Source organism: Trichosurus vulpecula, chromosome 1 (assembly GCF_011100635.1).
Source record: "Trichosurus vulpecula isolate mTriVul1 chromosome 1, mTriVul1.pri, whole genome shotgun sequence".
Taxonomy (NCBI): Eukaryota; Metazoa; Chordata; class Mammalia; order Diprotodontia; family Phalangeridae; genus Trichosurus; species Trichosurus vulpecula.
Genome location: NC_050573.1, coordinates 324,540,315 through 324,559,542, shown reverse-complemented (window position 1 = coordinate 324,559,542; position 19,228 = coordinate 324,540,315). Strand labels below are relative to the sequence as shown.

Here is a 19,228-nt window from a genome sequence, read left to right as displayed (position 1 = left end):
AAACAGTATTTTAAGGATGAGCTATATAGTGAAGGATGTGAAAACAATAGTAAGAACTAATTGAAGGAACTGGGTCCATATAATCTAAAAAGGAGAAGCTTTAGGGGAAATGCTATACACTTGTCTTCCAGTCTCTCGAAGTCTATCATGGAAGCTTGATTTCAAGGTGCCTAAATTCAAATACCATATCTGATACTAATACAAGAACACTGACAAGTAACTATCAGAATCTAAAAATTATAGAATATCAAGTTGTCTCAGCCACCGTCTTTCAACCTTGTCCACTCATTGGTGAAGCCTCTAGTGTGGTGGCGGCTTCAGTTCCTGCCATGGGTCCCCTGGCTGTCCGCCATGGCCTTACTCACTGTGCCTGCCTAGCTCCTTGGGGCCAAGAATGCATCCTGTCTTGTTGTTGCTGCCCGACATGCCAGTGCTCCTTCAGCAAATCTGAAAGACATACTCAGCAACATGATATCTAAGGAACAAAGTAGAATCAAGAACTTCAGGCAGCGGCAGCAGCGTGGCAAGACTGTAGTGGGGCAGATCGCTGTGGACCTGATGTATGGTGGCATGAGGGGTATGAAAGAATTAATATATGAAACATCAATTCTGGACCCTGATGAGGGTATCCGTTTCCATGGCTACAGTATCCCAGAGTGCCAGAAGCTGCTCTTTAAGGCCAAAGGAGGGGAAGAACCTCTTCCCAAGGGTTTATTCTGGCTCCTTGTGACTGGACAAATTCTGAATGAGGAACAGGTGAGCTGACTCTCCGAAGAATGGACAAAATGATCTGCTCTGCCCTCCCAGGTGGTCACCATGTTGGACAACTTCCGTACTGTGAAAAATGCTATTTTGGGGATCACTGGACTTCCTAGGCAGGGCCAAAGTTCTGAGGAAGAACCCTGTGATAATCCCTAAGGAAGGCGGTGCAGACCACAGGACTCCCCGAGGAAGCCCAAGTGGTAGCCCCCCTTAATCTGTGGGGATCCCAAGGCCTCCTAGGGGTTAGACCCTAAGGAGGAACCAAGTGAAGACCCCTTAAGAAGGCTGTGCAGACCACAGGGTTCCCCAGGGAAATCCCTAGTTGTTGCCCTCTTAACACCACAGTGGGGATCACAGGACTCCCCATGGCAGGGTCAGGAAGTAAGCCCGTGATGAGCTTCTGCTGCTCATTGCTTTCCTTTCCTTTCCTTAACCTTAGGAAAATCCATGTGATTTGCCCATTCTCACCCAAAGAACTCAGGACTAGAGTTGGTAGAGGAAGGCATTTATTATGCTCCTCTAGAGAGCAGGTGTAGTGCTCACTGGAACACTCATACCGATACAGCTGCAGGATCAGGGGTAATCATTCCCTCCACTCCTGCTAGAGTTATGATTAGTTTACAATCTTTATTTTTACATAGTTTTCCTAGGTTATACAGTTCATATAGGTAGGACACGGAAGCAAAAGTGAAGTTAATTAGATTTTCCTTGTCTGAGTTTAGGATTAATCTACATTCTTTACTCCCTATTCCCTCTTTAACACGTGCAAATTATGCAAATCAGTAGGCCTGGACTCTTGACCAAGACCAGATCCTAGATAAGCTTGAACTGGTTCAACCTGGTTCCCCTGACTGCCTTCTCAAAAAGCATGCATACAAGCCTCTGACCTTCACCTGACCTACCTTGAGGCCTGTTTTCTGCTAAAACTGGGGTGGTGGGTGGGTGGGGAAGTATACCTTCAGTTCTGTGGAAACAAAACTCCTCCTCCCATTTCTTACACTACTAATCTGCATCCAATGTCTCAGCTCAGTGCAGCTATCACCATCCTCAACAATGAGAGTAACTTCCCTCGGGCTTATTCTGAAGGCATCAATAGGGCCAAATACTGGGAGCTGATTTATGAGCACTGCATGGATCTCATTGCCAAGCTACCTTGTGTTGCAGCAAAGATCTACTGGAATCTGTATCATGAAGGCAGCAGCATTTGGGCTATAGACACCAAACTTGACTGGTCTCATAACTTCACCAGCATGTTGGGCTACAGTGATGCCAAATTCACTGAGCTCATGCACTTATACCTCACAATCCACAGTGATCATGAGGGTGGCAGTGTAAGTGCCCACATTAGCCATCTGGTGGGCAGTGCTTTTTCAGATCCCTATCTGTCCTTTGTAGCTGCCATGAATGCATTGGCTGGGCCCCTCCATGGACTAGCCAATCAGGAAGTACTTGTCTGTCTGATGCAGTTGCAGAAAGAAGTTTGTAAAGAAGTGACTGATGAAAAACTTCTTGATTACATCTGGAACACACTCAACTCAGGCAGGGTGGTCCCTAGCTATGGCCATGCTGTACTAAGAAAAACTGATCCTAGATGTACCTGTCAGCAGGAATTTGCCCTGAAACATCTACCTAATGATCCCATGTTTAAACTGGTGGCCCAACTCTACAAGATTTTACCTGATGTCCTCTTGGAGCCAAAAACCCTTGGCCCAATGTAGATGCCCACAGTGGGGTGATTCTGCAGTACTACAGCATGATGGAGATGAATTATCACATGGTTCTCTTTGGAGTTTCATGGGCACTGGGGGTGCTGGCACAATTTGGAACAGAGCTCTGGGCTTCCCCCTAGAGAGGCCCAAGTCTATGAGCACAGTTGGCTTGATGCAATTTGTAAGTTCCAAGTTAGGGTAATGATGAGGACTGGGCAGGGCAGGGAGGGGGAAGAGAATGCCTACTGGAGTGAGGAGACTATTAAGAGAGACAGTACATGCTTTTTTGTTTTGTTTCAGGGGGCCTTTAAGGACTTTTAGAATTAAATTTTATTTGAGGCACTGACACTAAGAGGTTTTTTAAAGTGTAAATTAAGATTTAAAAAAAAGACAGAGATGAGACTATCTCCCCCTAACTAGCCCCTTTCCCCTGCCCAGTGTGGGAGTTGTCCATTGACTGTAGACTGAACTAAACTAATAACAGATGTGGGCCAGGATGGGCCCCCTGCCTCATCTAAGATGGAAACCTAGTGTATGTCCTGCCCCAACAGGGTCAATGCTGGTTACAGGGAATCTGCATTCACTTCTTTACTTTGGAGATATAGGGTTTTGTTTTACTTAGCCTACCCCCACCCTAAACAGACATCTCCCTAACAGTAGGCCAAAAAACCAGAACTGTGACCCCCAAATCACTTTTCCATAGGAATCATGTTGGAGTGTCAGCACCAACCCCAAACACATTAAAAGCGCCTCCCTCCCCGCAATAAAACATGTGCACGTGCGCACACACGCACATGCTTGAATTGTTAGTTGGAGGGAGAGTTTGGTATCCTCTGCCACCAGTTGAACAGATTTGGGCTTCTTTTTTTTTATTTTATTTCTCCTTTGAAAGATGAGGTCTTGGGTACCTTTCACTATTTTAAAGAAACTATCTTCACGGAGACCTATGTGCTTGCTACTCCCTGGGCTGAAAGAGCTTTGGACTTACCACTGGGGACTTCTCTTATGCTTTTGTACATACCACTGGATTAGGCCTCTTCCTCTGTCACAGCCTGTCTGTCTCCAAGCCCCACCCCATGCTTACTGTGAACTGTGTTCACATTTGGATAAGACAGATCAGGTCACAAACCTCCACCCACTTCTTTTTCCTTATGTATTCTAAAGAGCAGGGCCTTGCAAATGGCTAGCATGCTGTCTTTATCATATGCCTCTTTTTTTTTTAACTTGGTCGTGAAAATTACTTGAGAATGGATTTGATCCTGTTAGTACTAGACCCCAGGGCTTAGGACATTATTAATATAAATAACCACACCTTGCTGCTGCCACCCCCCCAACCCCTCACCCCTTCACATGGTTCATCATTTAGAGCCTCATTTGCACAGGTTTTTCAGTGATTCAGGATGTTCTGCTGCCTCTTCTTTGAGAAAAGACTGAAATACACACCTCTCACTATGTCCTTTTCATCCCACCCCTCCAGTCCTGCCTGTGTGGATCCCCTGTCCCTAGAACCACGCTGTTGAGATGGACACACTGTCTATGAACCCCTGGGTAACTGTCTAGAGTCCTGTTGCAGACTTCAGGTTGTTCTGTATAAAACACAAAATAAATGTTTTTATTAACAACAACAACAAAAAGAATACCAAGTTGGTAAGCACTTCAGAGATTAAAATATCAACTCATACTGATGGCTCTGGATATAGAAAACCACAGTTCCAATACTGTTTCTGACATTTAAATCCTTTCTTTCCTTGAATAAGTCACATCTCCTAGAACTCATTCTTCTGTGAGTTTGTTTGTTTTGGATTTGTTTGTGTGTTTTTCACTTGTACAAGGAGCAAGGGTGGATTTGATGGTCTGAGTTACTTCCAGCTCTTTTTGTTCCCATTACTGTATTATCTATGTACAAAATAGAATATCATTTACAAAAATATCTGACAAGCCATTATGCAGATTGTACTTGAAGATAGCTGATGAAGGAGATTCCATTGGTTGTTGCTATTTTCATATTGATGTTACAGAGGTGTTTTTGTCAAACACAAATCTGCCCTTTTGAAAGTCATTTTCATCGTTCCCTATGATGGCACCAAGGGAGAAGTAGGGTAATGAGAGTACTGTGGCTATATGAGAGCACTTCAAAGATTTAACAATAGCTATCTTGCTTCCCATGTCCTCCAACTTTTATCTTCTCTAGGCCAAACATCCTCAGTTAATTCAACTGATTCTGACAACTTAATCTCAAAGACTTTTACTATTTTGTTTGACTTCCAAAGGGTACATTCAAACTTGTCACTATACATCCCAAAATGTGTGGCCAAGCATTAAAAATTAAATAAATTAAATTAAATTAGTTAAATTAATTAAATAAATAAATTAAATTTAAATAATTAAAGATTATTTTCCAGAGTTGGTCTGAACAGAGGAGGATACAGTAGGCTCAATACTTCCCTGTGCCTACACATCTTTTCAACCGAGCCTGACTGCATTAAATTTTTTGGTCCATAGCATACTATTTATTGAATCATATTGAGCTTGCAATACCTCAAAACCCTGAAACTTTTATTTATAAATAAATTACAATGATGAAAGTAATGTCAAAGAAAGATGGGCACAAGTAAATGAATCAGTATGGAATCATAGATATCAATATTGAATTATGGGCAACTGAATGACCTAGTTGTTAGAGAATAGGACTTAGCATTAGGAAAACACAAGTTGGAATCCTGCTTCATATATCTAGAAGCTCTCTGAGCCTACGTAAGAAACTAACCTCTCTTAACCTCAATTTCCTCTTCTTTAAAAATGGGACTAATAATAGGGCTTCCCAGAGTTTCTGTGAGGATAAAATGAGTTGACATGTGTAAAAGCATTTTGCGAATATGAAATTGCTATGTAAATAGTGATTATTCTTATATTTTAGTGCTAAAAGATGCCTTAAATATCAATTTATAGGTGATAATGTTGAGACAGACAAATTAGGTGAATTATCCAAGTAATAGAGAGAAATGATAGTGGTGCCAGGACTAAAACCAATATCACTCATCCTCAGGTAGTATTCTTTTCATTGCTTTCTTTTATTTGCATACCAGATTTTAAAGATAGTTATGGCACAAAGGGTGACTCTCTAGCTCCAGATTGCATTCTTCTTATCTTGGAAGGATGATTCATAAAATATTCAGTCAATCAATAAACATATGCTAAGTGCCTAATATATGCCAGGCAACTGTGTGAAGTGCTGAGAATAAAAATATTAAAAATAAAGATAGTCCCTGTCCTCAAGAATTTTATAATTTCATGGTGGACATAACTAGCTCAGGGTATAAAGAGTTATGATCATTTTTAGTAAATATCCTTGAAATAACAGTTGATACTGTGTGAAATTATTTCACATACACACACACCAAAGCCCTGATATACATGTACATATAAGTCCTTTTCCTTTGATCTCTTTGGGATAAAGACCTAGTAGTGGTATTGCTGAGTCAAGGGGTATGCACAGTTTTATAGCCATTTGGGCATAGTTCCAAACTGTTTTCCAGAATGGTTGGACCAGTTCACTACTCCACCATCTGTTCATTAGTATACCTACTTTTCCTTTATCCTCCAGCATTTGTTATTTCTTTTTTTAATATATATAATAAAAATAATATAATGTGATATAACATATAGCATATATTGTGTTTGTGTATATGCATATGATTTTATTTTTCCCCTATATATAAAAATAATTTTCAACATTTGTTTTTAAAATTTTGATTTCCAAATTCTCTCCCTCCTTCCCCACTCCCATCATTGAGAAGGCAAGCGCTCTGATAGAGTTTATATATGTGTAGTCACTCAAAACATATCATTTGTCATTTCTGATAGGTATGAGGTGGTAGCTCAAAATTCATTGTCTGTAGTACCTTTTAACAAAAATGCAGTTTCCTTGAATACCCCTTTGTCTTAGGTCTATTTTTGCCTTTCCTTTGTCTGATATCATGACTGATACCACTGCCTTTTTTTTCTGTTGTTTAGCTGAAGCATATTTGGTTCTGCTCTAGCCTTTTATTTTAACTCTGAGTGTGTCTTTCTGTTATAAAGATGTCTCTTATAAAGAAGATATTTTTATATTCTGGTTTCTAATTCATTCTCCTGTCTATTTGAATCTGCAGTCCTTTTGATGAGCTCTAGTATGCCATGGTTTCCAGACCTTCCACAATAATGTTTTTTTCTTTTATATATATGCTTCCATTTGTTAATTTCATTCATAAAATTTGATGTCTGAAATTACATGATACATAAATTGGAGTCTGACCAAGGAAAAATACATACTCCAATTTTGCCTTTATCATTCTGAAATTATCACATTGTTTAATATGTGTTACCTTTTTATGTAAACATGCTACACAGCTAAATTACATGCATCTTGAAATCAACCTCACTTTACTCCCAGATGTTCTTTTCTTACAACGTTATCTAATTAAATTTCCCATATTATATTTACATGCTTGTTTTTTAAAATAAAATTATTAGGATTAATATTTACCTTTATTAAATTTTATCTCAATGAAGTTGGTCCAGTCTTCTAACCTATTGAGATGTTATAGATCAAAAATTTATTGTCCAATGCAGTTTTTGACTATCTAAATTAGTTTTTAGTCATTTGCAAATGTTGTGGGTAAAGCATTTTTGTCCTATTTCAAGTGATGGAATAAAAATATTAAATAGAGCTCTTCTGATTTCACACTTGGGGCACTGTATGTCTTCATCTAGTCATGGGGGTTCTGTTATAGAAAGGATAAAAGGAAAGCTCAGCAATCAGAGGTGGGGGATCAGAAGCAAAGTTCAAATTAGCAAGAATAGGAGTTGAGCATGAAGGGCAAATTGTGTGCAGAATTAAAAATAATTGGCTTGGAAGTATAATAAGAGTGCACTATGTCTGCTGTGACAATCATGTCTTCATATGACAATGTGATAAATATATTAATGGTGCTCTGATGAAATATATTTCTTTTTTCTTCTTTGTTTTTATCCTTTTTCTTATTTGTAACATTCATTTTTTTTTAAATTTTGAGGTCCGAATGCTCTCCATCTCTTTAATCTCTCCCCCACCCATAGAGAAAGCAAGCAATGTGACATCAATTATACATGCTAAATTATTCAAACACTTCCATATTAGCAATGTTGCAGAAAAGCAAGAAAAATAAAGTGAAAAACTATATTTTATTTTAATTTCGTTAGTCTTCTTTCTGGTGGTGGATAGCATTTTTCATCATGGTTGTTAAGAACTGTCTTAGATCATTGTCTTGATCACAAAAGCTAAGTCTTTCACAGTTGATCATCATTACAATATTGCTATTACTATGTACAATATTTTCCTGGTTCTGCTTACTTTATTTTGCCTCATTTCATATTAGACTTGCCAGGTTTTTCTGGAACCAGCCTGCTCATCATTTCTTCTCCCTCCCCTCCCCCCCCACAATTTAATGGTATTTTATCTTTTCCAATTACATATAAAGAAAGTTTTCAACATTGATTTTTTTCAACATTTCAACATTCAACATCGATTTTTATAAGATTTTGAGTTTCAATTTTTTTTCTCTCTCCCCCCATACCTTCACCAAGACGGTAAGTAATTTGACATAGATTATGAATGTACAGTCATATTAAACATATTTCTACTTTAGTCAAGTTGTGAAAGAAGAATCAGAACAAAAAGGAAAAACCATGAGAAATTTTTATAAAGGGAAAATAGTATGCTTCAGTCTGCATTCATACTCCATACTTCTTTCTCTGGATTTGAATAGTATTTTCCAGCATGAGTCTTTTGGGATTGTCTTAGATCATTGTATTGCTGATAAGAGTCACATCTGTTAAAATTGATCATCACACAATGTTCCTGTTACTGTGGACTATGTTCTTCTGGTTCTACTCACTTAACTCCTCAAGTCTTTCCAAGCATTGTTTTCTGAAATCTACCTACTTAACATTTCCTATAGGATAAGTATTCCATTACATTCATATAGCGCAATTTGTTCAGCTATTCCCCAATTAATGGGTATTCCTTCAATTTCTAATTCTAAGCCATCACAAAAAGAAATGCTATAAATATTATTGTACAATCATATCCTTTCCCTTTTTATGATCTCTGGAATACAGATTTAGAAGTGTTATGTCTGTATCAAAGGGTATGCATAGTTTTATAGTCATTTGGGCATAGTTCCAACATGGTCTCTAGGGTGGCTGGATCAGTTCACAATTCCACCAACAATGCATTAATGTTCCAATTTTCCAACATTTTCTCCAATATTTATAATTTTTCTTTTGTGCCATATCAGCTAATCTGATAGGTTTGAGGTGGTAGCTCAGAGTTATTTTAATTTGCATTTCTCTAATCAATAGTGATTTAGAGCATTTTTTCACATGATTATAGATAGCTTTAATTTCTTCATCTAAAAACTGCCTGTTCTTATCCTTTGACCATTTGTCAATTGGGGAATACCTTCTATTCTTATAAATTTGACTCAGTTCACTACATATTTTAGATATTAAGCCTTTATCTGAAACACTGGCAGTAAAACATGTTTCTCAGTTTTCGGCTTTCCTCCTAACCTTGGTTGCATTGACTTTTTTTGTTCAAAATCTTTTTAATTTAATGTAATAAAAACCATTTTGTTTTTCACAGTGTTCTCTATTTCATTTGGTAATACATTCTTCCCTTCTTGCAATATATTCTTTATAAAAGCATGTTCTATCTCAAATATTGCTAACTCCCTTTTAAGTCCTAGATCCTTTCCTTTTGCCTACAGTCATGCCAATATTTTTGGTGTATATTCCTTTGATCTGTCTACCCCAGAAATTTATTTCTCTTCTTGTCTATCCTTTCAGGTTAAAGCTACTGTAATAATTGTCTACATTGGATGCCTCCAATTCCAAATATCAAAACCTATTGCATTCAAACCTTTGAAACATGGTATTAATCTTTCCCTTGCACCATAAACTGCTTTCTCAAAAGTTATCAATAACCAACTAATTTTTAAAAATGCAACAGATGTTTTTCACTGATCCTCCTTATCCTCTTTGCATCAATTTTCTATCTAGAAATTTTTTTCTTCCTTGCTTCCAAGAGCATGCCCCTCATTACCTTGTAACTTTTTTATTACTGTTTTGATGACTTCTCATCCTCTTCCCTTAAGGTAGGTATTCTAAAGTTTCTGTCCCTGGCTCTCTTTCCTTTCTGTGTTCACAGATAAATTTCACTACTCCACCTTTTTTATCATCTCTTTTGAGGAACGTCCAAGTTCTGTCTCTGACCCTGATCACTTTTCCTCTCCAGGCTTAAACATCTCAATAACCATCAGTAAGATATTTATATTTGAACATCCTAGTTAGACTTCAAACTCAATATGTTCAAGACTGAGTTTATTGACTTTTTCTTTAAATCTGTTCTTCTGTCTAGCTTCACTGTTTCTGTGTGTGTCACCAAAATTCATTCACTCTTTCACATTTAACATATTATTTTGACACTTTCTATTCCTGTTTTTTTTCTGCTAATCAATCTACAAATCAATTTCCTCTCTGTAATATCTAAGTTTTTGCCAAATCTGCACTGCTACTATCCTAGTTAACCTTAGTATTATCTTCCTATAATACATCGCAAGTTGTAGTATATGATTATGTTGGAATACTATTGTGCTATAAGGAATGATAAGTTCAATGATCTTAGAAAAAAGTGGATAGACACACAAAACAATGAAGAGAAAAATGAGCAGAACCAAGGGAACACTGTATAAAGTAAAAGCAATATGTTTTAAGTATAACTTTGAGGGAATAGGTCATTTTGACTCTTATAAATACCCCAATTAACTAAAAAGAATATATGAAGGAAGATGCTATCTTTGCCTAAAAAAAGAAATGATAAATAGAAGTATGCACTCAATGATTTTACATTATATATATATATATATACACATACATACATACATACATACATATCTGGTAGCCATCTGTAGGGTGGGGGGCAGGAAGAGGGAAGAAAAAAAGGAAAAAAAGAAATTTACATAACTTTATTATATATTTTAAATGAATAACAAATTGTACATAATAGATTTGCAGTTTCATGTGCAATCATCATTTTTATTATACTATGTTATGGGAATGCTTTTTTTATTCCATAAATTAATAATAAAATAAATAAAGCTTTTCTAAAAAAAAGACTGTTTGTTGATTGATTGATTGATTGCACCAAAAGCTGAATTTGGATCTTCCTTTTGTTTTTCCACTGGTGAATTTCTTCTGTTCATTTTTTAATTAATTAATTTATTTTCACTTCACAACATTCAGTTCCACAAACTTTTGAGTTCCAAATTTTCTCCCCCTCTCTCTCCTCTTCCCTCCTCCCCCAAGATGGCATGTAATCCAATATAGGCTCTACATATACATTCATATTAAACATATTTTCACATTAGTCACATTGCAAAGAAGAATTATAACCAATAGAATGAACCATGAGAAAGAAGAAACAAAACAAAAAAAAAAGAGAGCAAATAGTTTGCTTCAATCTGCATTCATGCTCCGTAATTCTTTCTCTGGATGTGGATAGCATTTTCCATCATGAGTCTTTTGGAATTGTCTTAGAACCTTGCATTGCTGAGAAGAGCCAAGTCTATCAAAGTTAATCATGCCACAATGTTTCTGTAATGGCATACAGTATTCTCTGGGTTCTGTTCTCTTCACAGAGCATCAGTTCATGTAAGTCTTTCCAGGTTTTTCTGAAGTCCATCAGTTCATCATTTCTTATAGCTCAATACTATTCCATTATATTCATAAAGCACAACTTGTTCAGCCATTACCCAATTGATGGGCATTCCCTCAATTTCCAATTCTCTGCTACCACAAAAATTGCTGCTATCAATATTTTTGTACATGTGGGTCTTTTTTCCCATTTGCATGATCTCTTTGGGATATAGCCTTAGAAATGGTATTGCTGGGTCAAAGTGTATGCAGATTTTTATAGCCTTTTGGGCATAGTTCCAAATTGCTCTCTGGAATGGTTGGATCATTTTATAACTCTACCAATAATATATTAGTGCTCCAATTTTCCCACATCTTCTCAGGCATTTATAATTTTCCTGTTTTGTCATGTTAGCCAATCTGATAGGTGTGATGTGGTACCTAAGAGTTGTTTTGAATTGCATGTCTATAATCAATAGTGATTTAGAGCATTTTTCTATACAACTATAGATACTTTTAACTTCTTCTTCTGAAAACTGCCTGTTCATATCCTTTGACCATTTATCAATTGGGGAACTCCTTCCATACTTGAAAGCCTAATTCTCCAAAATAAAGTATTCCTCATTTCTCACTTGGATGCACTACTTTGGGATTTCTATGACTGACTTCTCCATGATGCCCCAGAAAACTTATTATCATGATAGCTTCATCATCCTAGAAGATTTATCAACCTTGGTTCTCCACTTCATTATCACCTTTACCACTCTGACTGGAGTGTAGGTCTAAGACTGCCAAAACTCCATTTAAGGAGACAGGTTATCTCAGATATCTTGTTTTTCACCTGCATGAATCATTTTAGGGCTTCTCTGACTAACTTCTTCACCATACCTCCACATTGGGTACTTTATCTTCCTTCTTATTTATAACCACCAATTTTTAAGCTTCTTTGTGTTGTTGTAAGGAAATCTATAAGTGAAAGATCTTTCCTGCCCACTGAATAGGCCTCAGGTGGGGCCAACAAAGGGAGGCATGATTAGAGGCAGGCTTACACCCTTTCACTAACTAGGTATGAGGCCCCATGCCCCACACCTTTTTGCTAAGTAGGCTATGAGCCCTCAGGGCCCTGAACAGGGTAAAAGAGATCCAAGGTTGGTGTTTTGCCTTTGGAGGCACATTCATCAGAAGAGTGTTTGTGTGGAGACTCTGGGTAGTCATTAAGGAGCCCCCTCCCATCTTTGAAAACCCAGATGTTGGTGCTTCTCTCTCTGGTAACTATGTATTGTGATTTGGTAAGACAGAAGTGTATATCTCTTTATATTGTCTCTCTTTGTAATTTCTGTTTGCACTTGCTCTGAAGTTCAGGTTGCTGGCTTTCCCCCTTGAACTAAGTGAATGATTTATGCATATTTAATTAAAGTAAGAAAGTTAACCTCTTAAAGTTGCTTTCCTTAGAAAATCAGATCAAAGGACCTTTGCTAGCAGCCTTCCTGTGTGCTGGTTTTGTTGGTCTTACACAGCCACAGTAGCAGCAAGCAGCATTGCTATTACAGTTGTCTTCCACTATGAGATTACATTCTCATTGTGTGTGCTTATCGTACTTTTTTTCATATTTGTCCCACATAACAGGTGCTTATTAAGAATTTATTGATTAATTAATTATCCCCTCATCTCCTCATCAGTTATAACCTTTCTCTCTTCAAACCTCAAGTATAACCTATTTTGCCATCTGGAAAATCTATTCCATGATGAAAAAAAAAAAAAAAACTTCTTTTCATCTTAAACTTATTTTTTTCTCATTCTTTTTAGTTTCTTGTCCTCACTAAGACCTGATTTCTTCCTAATGAAATTTCTCGCATTGCTACTCTTTCCAATTTTGGCTACCTTTCTCTCATACCCCTCAACTTGAGGGAAGGTGCATGGTGGGATAAATTAGATTACTCCTTGCTCTTCACTGCCAATTCTCTGGAATCTCCTTCAATCATCTTCACTAAGCAATTTCCCCTTCTTTAAGGTTCACACTATAGATATTTATCACATAATGCATATTTGGATTGCTGCCGTTTATCAAACTCAGTTCCATTTCCTTCCTTCCTCAGTGACTGCAATGTATATTTAACAGTCTTACTCTCCTGCCTAAAACTTACCCTTATATTAGGAGATTTTGATAGATGGATAGATAGATAGATAGACAGACAGACAGACACACACACACAGATAGATAGATAGATAGATAGATAGATAGATAGATACATAGATACATAGATAGATATTGATATATCCTCAAATACTTCCCTAATTTCCCATGTCCTCAAACAACTTCATTCCCAAGATTATTTATGCTACACACAGAGTTGGCCATAAGCTTGATCTTGTGACTATGCACAAGTGTTCAGCTATAATGTTCACAAACTCCATGACGATGTTTAACTTTTCCCACAGTTTCTAACCTGCATCGCATCCCTCCTTCTATTTGTTTGGTCATCCATTGTCTACTTTTTGCCCCCTCCTAATATAGAAGTCAACAACGTAACATACAAAATACTTCTATAGGTCTAATAAAATATTTCAAGACTTGTGTAAGATTTAAACTTTTAAAAATAAAAAAGTAGGCTATGCTATAAAGAGTAGCAATTACCATGTAAGAAGTGGTTAGTTGTATTTAAACAAAGCTGCCTGTAACAATAAGCTATCCTTCCCCTGAACCATTTCTTATTTTTATTTTTCTGGGCCATCAACCATATCTAAGTCTCAGGAAAGTTTTGGAGTATGCCAAGAGAAATTTCCTTTGAAGATTATTGATTGCGGGATTATCTGAAGGAAATACTCAAGACCTGATATTTCTTCCACCTTTGGCTGAATGATATGAGGTGGAGAGGGGAGCATTAATTAGATTCTTCATGTACATACCACACTCTTATTATTATTACCATTCCTATTTGATTGTTTAAAAATTTATTATGTTTGTCAACATGTACAAATTGTTTGCATAAATGCCTTTGTCTTCGAAGGGGAGAAAAATTATAAATTACAATGAAAATTACATTTGTTACATTTAATTGATTAGGATGATGACCTTTAAAATGTTTTTGATGTAATAGTGCAAGAGTCAGTTCTATAGTTAACATAGTGGTGTTTTAGGCTTACTACTGAGAACTCTGTGACCTCAAAAACTCTGCATTTGAATCATTGTTCTCTCATACAGAAATGTCCTTTAAGTATCTCATCTAAGAATTTTAAAGAACTTCAGGGGCATTAGTTTATTGATCATCACAAATTCCCTGGAAGTTAAGCCCCTAAGAGAGAAATTCAAGCATCGAGGGGTAAATTGAACTGCCCAAGGCTGAAAAGTGAATCAATACTAGAAACTGGATCCAATTTTGGTACTCCAGTGGCAGTTTGCTCTTCTGAAAATCTAAAGCAATAACTTTTAAAGCTGTGGTAAATCCACTATAGGGAATTTTCAAAGTTGTACATCCCATCTAATTTGTACTGAAAATAATGAACACAAACACTAATTTAAAATCACATATAAGTTAAGGTTGGGAGATTTAGAAAAGATCCATTTAAATTTCACGATTTTTTTTGATCACAGACAAATTCTGAGTAACAGAGAAAGAATGTACATTTTTTCTACAATTTTTAATTCAAAAATCAGAAATCAAGGAGTGGGAGGTTAGGCTGTGTATGCATACTTTATGGGTGATACCAACACCATATGGGTGCATTTATATATACACATGTATACGTATTTGTAGTATGTATATATGCATATAGAAGGAGGCGGGGCACTACAATTGAGACATTGGGAAAAGAATCCCATAGAAGGTAAGACATTAGCAGGCACTTGAAGGAAGCCAGGGAAACCTGGGAGTGGATGTGAGCAGGGAGAACAATCTGGGCATGAAGGACAGCCAGAGAAGATGTGTAAAGTATAAGAAGGCTGGTAAGTTGGATGAGGGGGCTAGATTATGAATGGCTTTTAATGCAAAATAGAATACACACATACATACAAACATATGAACATATGCATATATAGATATGCATATTTATACATATACCCATCATTGTGATATATTTGTTCATGTGTATATGTGCACATATGTGTATTGATGCACATGTTTATACATATATTTATCTTATCTCTATCATCTATTTCTCTATCTCTCTACCATTTATCTTCTCTATTTTGCATTCAAAACAATCCAAACCAACCTGCTCACTTTCCTTACCACTATTTTCCTCTTTAGCTTTACCTCCCAACACCCCCCCCCCCCCCGCACCTTGCTCAATGCTATACCACTCACTTACTTGTTGTCCATCAAAAATCATCTCTCAGCTTTGAGCATTTTCCCTCACTGGCCCTCAGGCCTAGAATGTACTCCCTCCCTGATCACTCCTATGTCCTGGCCTCCCTGGCTTCCTTCAAATTCCTGCTAAAATCTCAACTTCTACAGGATTCCTTTCCCAGTGCTTCAATTCCAATGCCTTCTCTCCATTCATTACTTCATATCTATCCTTTTTAATAGTTTTGTTATTCATAGTTATTTGCATGTTGTCTGTCCAATTAAGTTGTTAGCTCTTAAAGTGAAGAGACTCTTTTGTCTTCCTTTCTTAGTATCTTTATCATTAGCTGAATGTCTAGCACATTGTAGGTACTTATTGTATGGTTATTGGATTACTATATGTACATATATCCACAAACATACACATACAGATGTGCATGCACATGAGCATACACATTTGCACCCACATATATACACACATACACATACTAACATTTGTATAGTGTATATTGAACATGTGTGCATCACATGTGCAATGAATCCATAATTTCATGTAGTATGTTTCTTCTGTGTCATTCCATAAATACTAAATAAATCCTTCAACGAACATCAAGAAGGCTTTCTTTGATGAGTTAATATTTCATAGATTCCAGTGCAGTGCTCATGCTGACTATCCATCATCTTTCCCTCAGCATATTTTTTTAATATTCCTTTCTGTTCATGCATTTTTCATCTTTTATACCATTTCTCACTTGGACATTCTCATTGAGAATATACTACATCTGATTTTCACGGTCCATGAATCTTCCCATTGTTCCTTGAATATCACAATATTCCAATTCCTCTGGGATAATTTGTGATTCAGAGTCATTTGGTGCTACTACCAAAATCATTTTGAGTTAATATATTGACTTTACTATGAAATGATATTCAAGAACTGGCTCACCATCTTCCTCTCTTTCTAAATCTTTTGTTTATACTAAGGCATTCTAATATCCATTTGGTGGTTCTACATACTCCTTAATCTTGTATTTCTTCAATCTCCTTAATTTCCATAACCTTAGACTTTATTCTACCTTCTTAGCCACATATAGTATTGATCATACATAAGATCTCACCGTTACCCACACATTTTCCATTTCTCTAATTAAAATTTCCAACATTTTCCTCTCCGACCACAAACTCTTAGCATTCCCTCTATCTCTATGCCTCAGCCCTCCTACTCATATTGTTTCCCCTCATCAAAACTCATATTTTCTAAGCTCCTAAATACTTTCTAAGGCTATTATCCCTGTTCTTACTTTACTTTTCCTCCTTTTTTAACCCACACCCTACAATTAGTCATGTCAACTCTACACTGTCTTCTATTCTTGAATCCCTTGTCCCCTCATCCTATAACCACTCTTTTGTTGCCAAGGCTCATTATTACACATGATATCTACCTCCTCCACTCCTTCACATAAAATATTGAGCAAAACTAGAGAAAATCTCCTTACTGGGCTGACCTTGTACATTACTGATATATAAACTCTGCCCTCACTGAAACAAGAGAATACTTTTATTTCTCCTTAACTGATCCTCTATCTCATTTAGCATAGAAGCTATTCCAAACTTTCTCTTTTCTCCTCCCACACCTCCTCTTATCCAAACCTGTCTCAGTTGAGGAACTTTCTTCTTACTTAGCTGAAAATATTCAGGCATTCAACATGAGTTTCCTCATCTTTCTTCCTAGTCATATCAAAGCTACTTAATATCTTCAACTCTTTCTTCCTTCCTACAGTCTCTAACAAAGAAATGACCCTTTGCCTTGTCAAGGCTAATCCCCATACATTTGCAACCACCCTGGTCTTTTGTCTAGCTGATTATATCCTCTTTTGCCACCTTTCTTCCTTGAAATTCCAGCTTCTTTTTATCAATTGATTACTTCCCTTTTGATTTTAAATACCCCTAAGGCTCCACATTAAAAAAATGTCATTAGACACTCCAATTCCATTTAGCGATACTTCTTTGTCCTTCCTTTTTCTCAGCAAACTTTTAGAAAAAAAATGTAATCTACAAGTTGATGCCTTTTCTTCCTTTCCTCTAGCCCTGCTTCAGTCCTTTGAAATCTAGCTTCTGACCTTATCACTCAACTGAAAGTTTTTTTTTACACAATGACCACAAGTCCAATGACCTTTTATCAGTTGACTTAGTATATGGTATATTTGACACCATTGACCATTCTTTCTTTCTGGATACTTTCTTCTCTCTAGTTTGTTTATTATTATTATTATTATTATTATTATTATTATTATTTTGGCACTGCAATATTCTTCTTCACCTTTAACCTATCTGAATAATACCTATAAATTTACTTTGCTGACTCATGGTCTATAGTATGTCCCCTATCTCTGGGCATTCACTAAGGTTCACTAAATACACATAAATAGAACTCTGTCCCTCAAACCTAAATAAGGAAACTCTGGTGGACTCTTTTGAGTTAATTCAGATAGCTTTAAAGTGTAACCAGATTTTTCACCATTCAGATGAGCCCTTTCCCACTGAATCAATCATGAAAATAATCAAAATGATGTAACAGACATGCCAATAGCACTGAGATTTGAGAAAAACAGAAATAGGCTTTGTGCTTACAAATGGAAAGAAAAAAAAACATAAACAATAGAAGAGGCGGTATATCCCAGGGCATCTCTATATTTTTTAAATATTGGTATTCAATTATATCTGTAGGCCATGGAAATACTTGTAGCCTGTTATCTAATAGTTTGTGTTTATTCAGTATTTATGCATTAAGCACTCTATTAGAGCATTTGGACCATGCAAGCATATAAAAGAATTTACTCATTGTGTAAATAAAATGGTATATAATAAGTACTCAAAAATGGGATAAATAAAGTGTATAGCCTGGAGCGATGAAATGACTTTTCCAAGGTTTCAATAAAAGGGTGAAAGCTCTATTGGCTTGAGTTGTTATAAAATATTTCCCAAAGACCATTTGATTTGCTCTGGTATTCAAAGAGCAGTATTTGAACAGATAAATAGACATTCCAAATATTGCAATGGAGAGTGGAATGGTATAAATAGAAGATTAGAGCTGAAAATGTGCATGGTGCTTTCTAGGTATAGAAAATAGACTAACAATGGATTTATTTGCTCAGTATAGATTAGCATTTGAGATGCAATTTCTCAACAAATCAGACTTGGATTAATTTTGTGATAGGAAAATACAATGGCTATGCTAGAACTAACTACAACTGGCTTGTGAAAGCCAATAATTAAATTTTAATGTAAGCATTTATATCTTGGAAATTATCAAATGCTATTAATCAGTGTTATATATATTGGTTTTATTTTTCCTATTGGCTAGCCTTAAAAAAGTAAGTAGAAAATGTCAAAAATGCATATTAAATGTAATTGAAGTATTGTATATACATTTTTCCCAATAGGGCTACTTCATAAACTTTTCACCACAATACCCCTGAAAATTTGGGGCTGCAATGCTTAGAAAAAAGGTAAATGGACTTCACTGATCAAATTAGGGAACTGTGGTCTTACAGAGTTAAACGCCCCCTGAGTAATGTAAGAAACAGTAATTTAATCTGGTGGCATTATTCATGACTTTTTTGGACCCAAGAAACCTAATTTTATGTTTTAGAGCATATATGAAATCAAAAATCATGAGACTTTCTACTCAATTATAGGGTACATATGAAAACTTGATAGATTTAATTACATAATAGATTAATACCTTCACAAGGAAACACC

General features: G+C 36.3%; 1 pseudogene; it reads left to right on the top strand.

The window, feature by feature from the left end:
• Positions 1–351: 351 nt before the first annotated feature.
• On the top strand, positions 352–2,673 carry LOC118834355 (annotated as a pseudogene).
• The last annotated feature ends 16,555 nt before the right edge of the window (positions 2,674–19,228 follow it).